The following is a 9,459-nucleotide window of genomic DNA, read 5'->3' as shown; positions in this document are numbered from 1 at the left end:
GGGCTTTTGAGGAACTTTTGTGGCATTGACCGAAACATAATGAAAATCGATTTCATCTTGTGAATTGGAACACTATGTGATTAACCAACACATTTGGAGGATTATCAATTAAGGAGCCCAAGCTAATGAATTTGATATTAGGAGAAAAAATAGTGTGGTGACTTCTCTAAAAATAAATGAATGGTGGAAACAGGTCTTTATTTGCAAATATTTACACAAGAATAGTGTTGTGGGGAAAAGTATCCAACACGGAATGACCCTATCCCACTCTAAGGGTGATAGTTCCTTAGCAACAGTCAAAGCAAAGCTATCTAAGGTTACTTCTTTATGACATGCAAAAGAGGAAAGGAAGAGATCCACTTACCGATGTCTTGCGCAAATGGTCAATCCAATCTTCTCTCTTTTCTGCTTGCTCCCAGCTCCTTGTCTTCTCACGGGCCCAGCTACGCAAGATCCTGCAAACAAGACGAGAAAAGGAAACTACAAGAAGCATGCATTCATAATTGATTCAAGGATTAGCATAAATCAAATACGCAAGTAAGACAATACATCATTGAAACACATGCGAATAGAAGAACCTCAAATGCTTTATTAATGGAAGAAAGTAAGGTTCAGGCGGTGATACAACCATAAGAGGCCCAATCCAGCATCACCTTCCCGACGGAAAGAAATCTCCTCTTCACCTCCCTCAAGCAATCACCCAATACTCTCAACTGTAAACCAACAGCAATTCTTTGCACAAAATTCCGGCCTCTAGATCCCATGGGATGAGATCCTTATATAGAGTTTTGGAGTGAAGATAAGTCAGCTTGATGTGTGACTGTTGTCCTCTTCAACCCCAGTTGTTCTTCAGTTCTTGAGTCCACTTGGAGATTCTACCTTCCACTCGGAGTTTTAGAACCTCTTACTCTTCACTTAGGCGAATCTTTTGATCCAAGTGTCATTTTGGAAGCTTCCTGGGCACTGACACATTGAGGAAAGATTCCTCCACATGTCCAAACTCACTCAGCGTAGGTAGCCTTTGATGAAGTTGACATTCAGTGCAGGTACACCATGGAGCAGTTGACATTCAGCGCAGATGCTCAGTGGAGCAGTTGCTTTGATCCAAAATTGACCTGTTTTTGAGTGTTTTTCAGTGGAGAACTGATCTGAAGTGCTGTGGTTTGCTGACCTTGTTCCTCTAGGGGTAGGAACAACATGTTTAGGGACTTTGGATCCCTCAGATTATTGACATTTCATGCTCTATGCTGTAAGGCACAAAAATGTCTATAACAGTTGCCCCCTAAAGTATGAGGTCGTTTATCGGGTGAAATGCTTTATTAGGAGGATCCGAAGTTCATTCAATCGTCGGGAGGTGACCTGTAGCAAAATACAATACAATACATTATTTTTCATACTGCTTTCATGATCTAGCTGATGCGGGCATTTCCCATGCTCAGCTTTATAAATACATTTTCTGTACATAAACAGACGATCGTATGATAGTAGACTGATAATTCTCTGCGTAAATTATCATCCTTTTAGTAGGATGATCATCTGTTGCACATGTCCATGTCTTTATCTCCTGAATATATGTCGCAGCCCGGATGGATGAAACTAGATCTGGGGTCTTCAAACTCGTCCGATCTTCACTCTAAGTACAGGTCGATCCATGTGAGAATTTCTTGGAGTCGAACATGGAAAGACATCGCTTGATTACCAGTCAATGATGTAAATTGTTAACAAGCGCGAGAGGAATCACCGATAATGATGATGACCCTCAAGGTACTGCAGCACAATTCACGTGGTATGAATATAGGATTTGGCATCGAACACCATGCAAAGTCTCCCGGTCGAAGGTCATTAATGTATACCTGTCGCCGGAAGTGAGAAACTTGCCATTGAGGCATGCAAGCTTCAAAGTACTGAGGGTGTGTCCCTAGATCAACTTCTTGGATAATGAGCTGATGTCGACAAGAAGCGATCTGTCAAAGGAGGGCCTTAATGAATCCCACATCAGTGACACGGAACGGAGCTAGTAATTGTGATGATGGTGAAAACGATCTGTGAAATATGATTCAGGGTGGCGGTCATGAAAGGATGAAAGATGATGTATGGCAGTGGATGGAACCTGGTTGACACTCTCTGAATGACATCTCTTGAACATATAACGACACTAATGTGATGGATCAGTAGCATTACCCCAAATGTGGATGGTATGGAGAGACCATGGTGAAGGGACCGGTGAATGAAAACAACCCAACCAGATGTTTTTACGGAGGCAAAAGTGTCATGTTCAAGAGCGACTTGCTACCATTAAGCTTTGAGGTTCTCCCAATTTTTCCCCAGTCATTTCTGACCAGTACCTCTTTATTTTTGTCAAGCTTGAGGAGGATAACATATGCTTGTTCTATAACCTGCCCTTCGGGCAAGCCCATCGCTATATTTTAACGAGCCTAGCGATAGGGAAACTCGTTCTCGTCTAAAGACAAGTTTGTCGCTATTCAGTATTTTTAACGAGCCTAGCAACAAAGACAACTCGGTCCTTTTCATTTTTAGAGAGTCTAAAAAAGGGTACATAAAGTTAACTCCAAAGGTCCTTTTTCGTCATCTAATCCCTTAAGTCCGAAAAAGTATAAAACAATACAGAAGGGATGAATGTTCGATAGCTTTATCGAGCTGAACTAGACAAGCGCTCGATCTTTTTGTGCAATAATCCCTCAGGTCCAAAAAGATTAAAATGTAGAGGAGGGATAGCTCTTCCGGTCCTTTTAACGAGCTGGAAGGCCAAAACTCGGCAAACTTTTCATATTTTACGAGTCAGTGAAAAGAGCTCAAAGAAGAGTCGTATTTTGAGGAACGAGTGATAAACAGGGATAGCAGCAGATTCCAGGTACAGGTTGGAATTTTCCAATCACGGCAGTGTCACAAGGATGGCTAGGTGAAATCACTCTTCGCAGCTGTTCCTCAAAATAGGTAAACAATCAAGTGGATGTGAATGATCGGCCAAATGACGAGTGGAGGTGACGGTGCAAACACGACCAAGGTTTTTATGGCTGATGAATCTATGGTCTCAAATGGTTATTTACCGGTTCATTTTTTCTTGATGAGCTTGAACTCTGGGGGAAGCTTGCTCACTTGTGCATTTATTTTTTAACGAGCATGAACTCTTGCTAAAACTGCTCGGTTTTGCGTTTATTTTTTAACGAGCATGAACTTTGCCAAAACTGCTCGTTTTGCGTTTATTTTTTAACGAGCATGAACTTTGCCAAAACTGCTCGTTTTTTCCAGTCATAAAGTAGGAAGGTCTCCTAGAGCTCGCTATTTTTTAAGGAGCTTCATCTCACTACGCTTTGCTCCATATCCTCCCTTTATGCAAGCTGGGTATCGACCAATCCTACGAGTTAGAGGGGTTATACCTACGGACCTAAAAACTAAAAAGCCGCCCGTGCTTGCATTCCAAGAGGTTTGCATGCCCCCAGGTATAAAGTCTAATTTCAAGGCCGCCCCTACTTATCCGTCAAACACCCTGTTTTTAACGGGTGAGGCCTACCTCTTTCAGGTTACCCAAAGATTTTTCTGTTAGTCCTTCCAAACAGAAATCTTTCTCCGGCGATGCCTATCGACCTAGACAACGGTGAATGACGACGCTCCGCCAAACACTTAACTTTAACAAAAGAATCTTTTTCCAGAACAGCCCCACTTCCTAACTGCCCCTTACTTCTTCATGAGAGCCGGACTTTCTTGCCGGCTCTTTCTTTCTTCTTTTTCTTCACGGGAGCTCTGCTTTTAGCGGCTTCTACCTTTCGAAGAGGAAGGATCAGAGGAAGATTCACAAAGATGAAGGAGGGGACGGGGTACGGACTAGTCATATTCTCCCGCGGAAATTCTACTTTATTCCCAAGGTTTTCTCTGCCCGAAGCAGACCAGGATGCATGCCCCCTGGGTTCCAGCCTTACTTTCCCGAATCACTCGTGCTCATCAGGAAGAAGAACCGGAGGTGGAGACCTTTCTTGATTGAATAGACCATTCAGGATAGGTATGTGACTATTTGCGATGCGTGATCCCGGAAATGAAAGTTGGTCTACGAGCTTGACCATTCTTCCTTCGTGTGGAAAACACATTATTCGAAAGAGTGAGGAGACTATTGCTTCCATGCAATATATGTAGTCTCGTCCAAGGAGTAGGTTATAATCCAAGGGTCCTTGGACGACCATCAAGTTCATCTTGACAGCCTTCCCTTTCAAGGTAATAGGCACATTAGGTAGAATCCCTAATGGTCGACTGGTTCCCTTATCGAAACCCGAGAGATTCCTTATCTCAGGCAAAAGCGTCGGGCAACCCAGTGCTTTCCAAGCAGTAGAGGATAGGATACTCACAGATGCCCCTTCATCAATGATAGTTCCAGCCATCACCATTTTGTATATTTGGACTATAATTCTGAATGGTATACTGGCTGGTAACCGGGGTCTGCCTAGTTGGTTCCAATCAAAGGACACAACCAGGTTGCTTGGTGGTGGGACCGAATATACAGCCGGATATGATCCTGACAATGCTCCTCCCTGTGATAAAGGAGTGGGCGCATTGCCCTAATGTTCATCAGAATCGGTGTTGATGAAAATAATCTGGATGGTGTCATCCTTGCTCTCTTCGGTGAGGGTGTCAGCCGAAGATGAATCTTCAGTGACGGTGTCATTTGAAGACAAAACTTCTGAAGGGAGAACCGGTTCAACTGCCGTTTCGACCTTTGGACTTTCGTCCGGTCCGGATTCAGTAGGTTCATTTTCAGTGACTGACGTTTCAGCTGGCCTCACGAGCAGGGCAGCTGTATTTTCAACCAACGAAGGACTTGGCGCGAGTTTTTGGTATCCAGGAGGAAGTAGCAACGGTGCAACCGGTTGATCTTCCAAAACTCTCTTTGCTTCGTCTAAAAAGGGACAACGGCGGAGGGTGTGATTGCCCTCACACAGTTCGCAGGGGAATCTCATTCCCCTTCGTTGTCTAGAACCTTCACTTTCGCTGGTCGATGGTAAGCATTCAACCTGGCTGTCAGAGGTTAATGCTTCCGAACTGTGCAAACGAGGGGACCAGTCCCTTAGTATTCGGGGAATACTGGGACAATCATGGTGGAAGTGGTCTCCTTCACATATGACACATGGCGACTTAGGCCCGGTCTGTGCTGTGTGTGGATTTTGGTTAGATGTCTTTTGCTTGCCCCCAGCCGCCTTTGGCTCCTTTTGCTTCTTTTCCTTCTTCTTCTTCTCCTTCTTCTTCTCCACGGGAGCTCTGCTTTCGGCAGCTCTACCTTTCGAAGAGGGAAGATCGGTCTCCTTCTTCTCCGCGGGAGCTCTGCTTTTGGCAGCTCTACCTTTCGAAGAGGGAAGATCGGTCTCCTTCTTCTCCGCGGGAGCTCTGCTCTCGGCGGCTCTACCTTTCGAAGGGGAAGGATCGAAGGAAGACCTAAAAGAAGTGGAAGGTTGGAGGGCAGCCCTAGACTGGTCTAACTGTTGATTCGACTGTTCAGGAACCGTGGTGTTCTGAACTACAGTGGTTGAGAATAGCCAAACTGGCAGGCTAATTGTCAGCCCTGGAAGCGACAATGTGACCATGTAGGGCGCACCAACTTCTCCCCAAGAGGAGAAAGGGCTAGGGTTCCCATCATGTGGAATCCCTTGGTTGGTGTGTTCCATGTTCTCAACCTCAAGGTCAACGCAGGAATAAGGGGTGATTATGTTCCGTTTAAAATGAATTTTATATGACGACGCTTTAGACACAACTTGCTTTTTCACTTTTTAAGAGTCGAGAAAAAGCTAAAGATGACTCTAGTCTCCTTCGATGTATTAACGAGCCCGAAGTGGCAAATGCTCGGATGGACTTTTTCAGTTATAGAGTTTGAAAAAGGCCAAAAGAAACTACTCTGGAGTTCTAGGCAGAGGGTGTGCCAAACCTTTCGCGAAACCACAGAATACGTTTTACGGTACGAGTGGTCGATCTTCGTGAATGCTGTGTTCACTGCATCGCGATCAGTAGGGCGGCCGACACGGCTTCCTATGGATAAAGGCTTTGTTCCTATAGGGGTCTCCCAATATACGCGACGGTACGCGGGAGCACAAGTCCGTATTAGTGCTATCGTCCCTCAGGAGGAATCACCCACCTTCGTAGAGATCGACAGTCACTATGTTTAACGACGCCGGAACACGTCTCTACCTAGACCTCTACTGTGTTTCGTTATGTTCCAAAGCGTTGTTATGTAAATTCGGTTCGTTTTAGGTTGATCTTGCTTAGCAGTTTGCCTTTATGGATCACCACGTGATGTATGATACAACTCCTAAATGCAGTCTAAGAATGATAAGCAAGCTTTTTCAATTCTTTCAACTTATGAAAATCTTAACTACTGAGGGAAAAGAAAGACATCATCTTTTCAAACAGATCATAGAGCACACACTGATGCACTTTCCTAAATCGACATGCAAACTGTCAAAATGCACATGCACAATGCAAGTATTTCTTTTCTTCTTCCTTAATGTTGATGTATTACAAAAAGAAAGTTGTTGTATGATTTCGAATTCAATTTCAAGCGAAAGAAAACAAGCTTTTGTCCAATAATCAAAAGAACACCTTAAGATTCACTCGTTTCAACACAAGAAATACTGAAATCCGAACCATATAACGAAAGCAAATGCTCAAGCAGCTATGAACAACAATAAACTAGCTCTTAGAATCACAACGACACTTTATCACAGGTCTAGATCCAAGAGGCCACAGCAAGACTAGTTCACTTTCGCTACGGGAAACTGTGAATGAAAGTAAGAAATACAATAAGAACAATCACGGTTTCTTCAACAACTGAGGTGGAATGGTGGCAAAGAAAGATAGTTTCAGATGGGTATACAGGTTGACAACAGGCTGCAAAAACAATACTGAAAACTGGGCAACAGAAGGCAGGGAACCCTAGTTGCACAATGCAAAAATGGTTCAGCACAGGTAAGACACTGTCAGTTTGACATTCAGCGCAGGTAGCCCCTTCGGGACCTGCGTTGTAGCGCAGGTAGCCTTCACTGCAGCTGCACTGAAGAGAAAACTCTCGTCTCTCTTTGGTTCCGGGTCACAGATTGCTAAAAAATCGACTGTTTTAGGCCAAATCAGAGGCTATCAACCAGGTATACACTAGAGGATGATTAAAGGAAGATGAACACTATCACAAAGAGCTAATAAGAGTCCTTGTGGATCAGCTCTTCAAATCATAAACACGCCCAGAACTGAGCTAGAGTAGCTGCCCTCTACTTTGCCTTCGAAGGATTCGAATGCAGTTCGATTCGGTACTCCCTTTGTTTAGGAAATGAATAGCAAGAAACACAAGCTACCAACAAGACACGATCCCCAGCAGAGTCGCCAGTCTGTTGTGGGGAAAAGTATCCAACACGGAATGACCCTATCCCACTCTAAGGGTGATAGTTCCTTAGCAACAGTCAAAGCAAAGCTATCTAAGGTTACTTCTTTATGACATGCAAAAGAGGAAAGGAAGAGATCCACTTACCGATGTCTTGCGCAAATGGTCGATCCAATCTTCTCTCTTTGCTGCTTGCTCCCAGCTCCTTGTCTTCTCACGGGCCCAGCTACGCAAGATCCTGCAAACAAGACGAGAAAAGGAAACTACAAGAAGCATGCATTCATAATTGATTCAAGGATTAGCATAAATCAAATACGCAATTAAGACAATACATCATTGAAACACATGCGAATAGAAGAACCTCAAATGCTTTATTAATGGAAGAAAGTAAGGTTCAGGCAGTGATACAACCATAAGAGGCCCAATCCAGCATCACCTTCCCGACGGAAAGAAATCTCCTCTTCACCTCCCTCAAGCAATCACCCAATACTCTCAACTGTAAACCAACAGCAATTCTTTGCACAAAATTCCGGCCTCTAGATCCCATGGGATGAGATCCTTATATAGAGTTTTGGAGTGAAGATAAGTCAGCTTGATGTGTGACTGTTGTCCTCTTCAACCCCAGTTGTTCTTCAGTTCTTGAGTCCACTTGGAGATTCTACCTTCCACTCGGAGTTTTAGAACCTCTTACTCTTCACTTAGGCGAATATTTTGATCCAAGTGTCATTTTGGAAGCTTCCTAGGCACTGACACATTGAGGAAAGATTCCTCCACATGTCCAAACTCGCTCAGCGCAGGTAGCCTTTGATGAAGTTGACATTCAGCGCAGGTACACCATGGAGCAGTTGACATTCAGCGCAGATGCTCAGTGGAGCAGTTGCTTTGATCCAAAATTGACCTGTTTTTGAGTGTTTTTCAGTGGAGAACTGATCTGAAGTGTTGTGGTTTGCTGACCTTGTTCCTCTAGGGGTAGGAACAACATGTTTAGGGACTTTGGATCCCTTAGATTATTGACATTTCTTGCTCTATGCTGTAAGGCACAAAAATGTCTATAACAAATAGGCTACTTAAGAGAGAGCAGGAGGCTTGCCAAGAGAAGGGGTCAAAGATATGGGAGTTGTGAAAAGTAGTCGCTACTATTGTCATTGATAATATAGGATGGAAAACATGAATTGGAGTATGGATCCACCTATGGAAGGATCACACTCTAGCTGCAGAATTAGTAAGTGATATGAAGAGATAAAGGACTTGGAAAAATGGGTGGAATATGAGGGACCTAGGAAGCTTGCTGACATTTCCCAATGAGATAACATGAATAGTGGATTAGATGGCACTATGAAAACATTCCTCCCAACCTTAATCAATCATGGGACCTATTGATTAAAGCATTTAAAGGGTATGTTCCAGTAATGACATCAAGGTTGGATCGACATATCTAGAAGAGCAACAAAACTAGCAATTATTTAGTCAAAGGAGGACAAAACCTTTTTACTCAAAAGATACCTCATTCCACTATTGATACTAAATGGGGAAGAATATGGAATACATATGAGATGCCAAAAATAATCTCTCCTGTTCGGAATTGGTGCATGAGAAAGTATTAGCTGCCAAAATTTTAAAGAAAAGAAATATCCATGGTCCATCTTGTTGCGTGCTATGACAAAATGTAGAAGAGAATATCCACCACCTCTTCCATCAGTGTCATTTCTCTTTGGAGGTATGGAAACTAGATTTTGTGTAGGTCTTAGAGCTTCCTAGCATCCCTAAGAATTGGGAAGAAATGTTTGATACGTGGAGCGCAAAATACCATGGAAAAGAAATATGAACTCAGTGGTTAAGAGATTTTGGATTTCCCCTCAAAATTATCTTTTTTAGGGAATATAAAAAGCTTAGAATCATGTAATATTTAAGGAAGTAAGTCCAAATGCAATCTCCCCTACCTCTTAAGCATTATGAATGCTCTTTGGGATGATTTCCACCAGAGGCTATTACTCAAACGATATTGATGACCACTTTTCATCCAAAAATGATTGGCTAAAATTAGATCCTTTCCATCATGATGGTAGCTCCATTTTTAAATGATTAGATAA

This window comes from Pinus tabuliformis, chromosome J (genome assembly GCF_031772625.1).
Source record: "Pinus tabuliformis cultivar Carrire ecotype Pingquan chromosome J, CPIR1, whole genome shotgun sequence".
In the NCBI taxonomy this organism is placed as follows: Eukaryota; Viridiplantae; Streptophyta; class Pinopsida; order Pinales; family Pinaceae; genus Pinus; species Pinus tabuliformis.
This window is presented reverse-complemented; position numbering follows the sequence as displayed.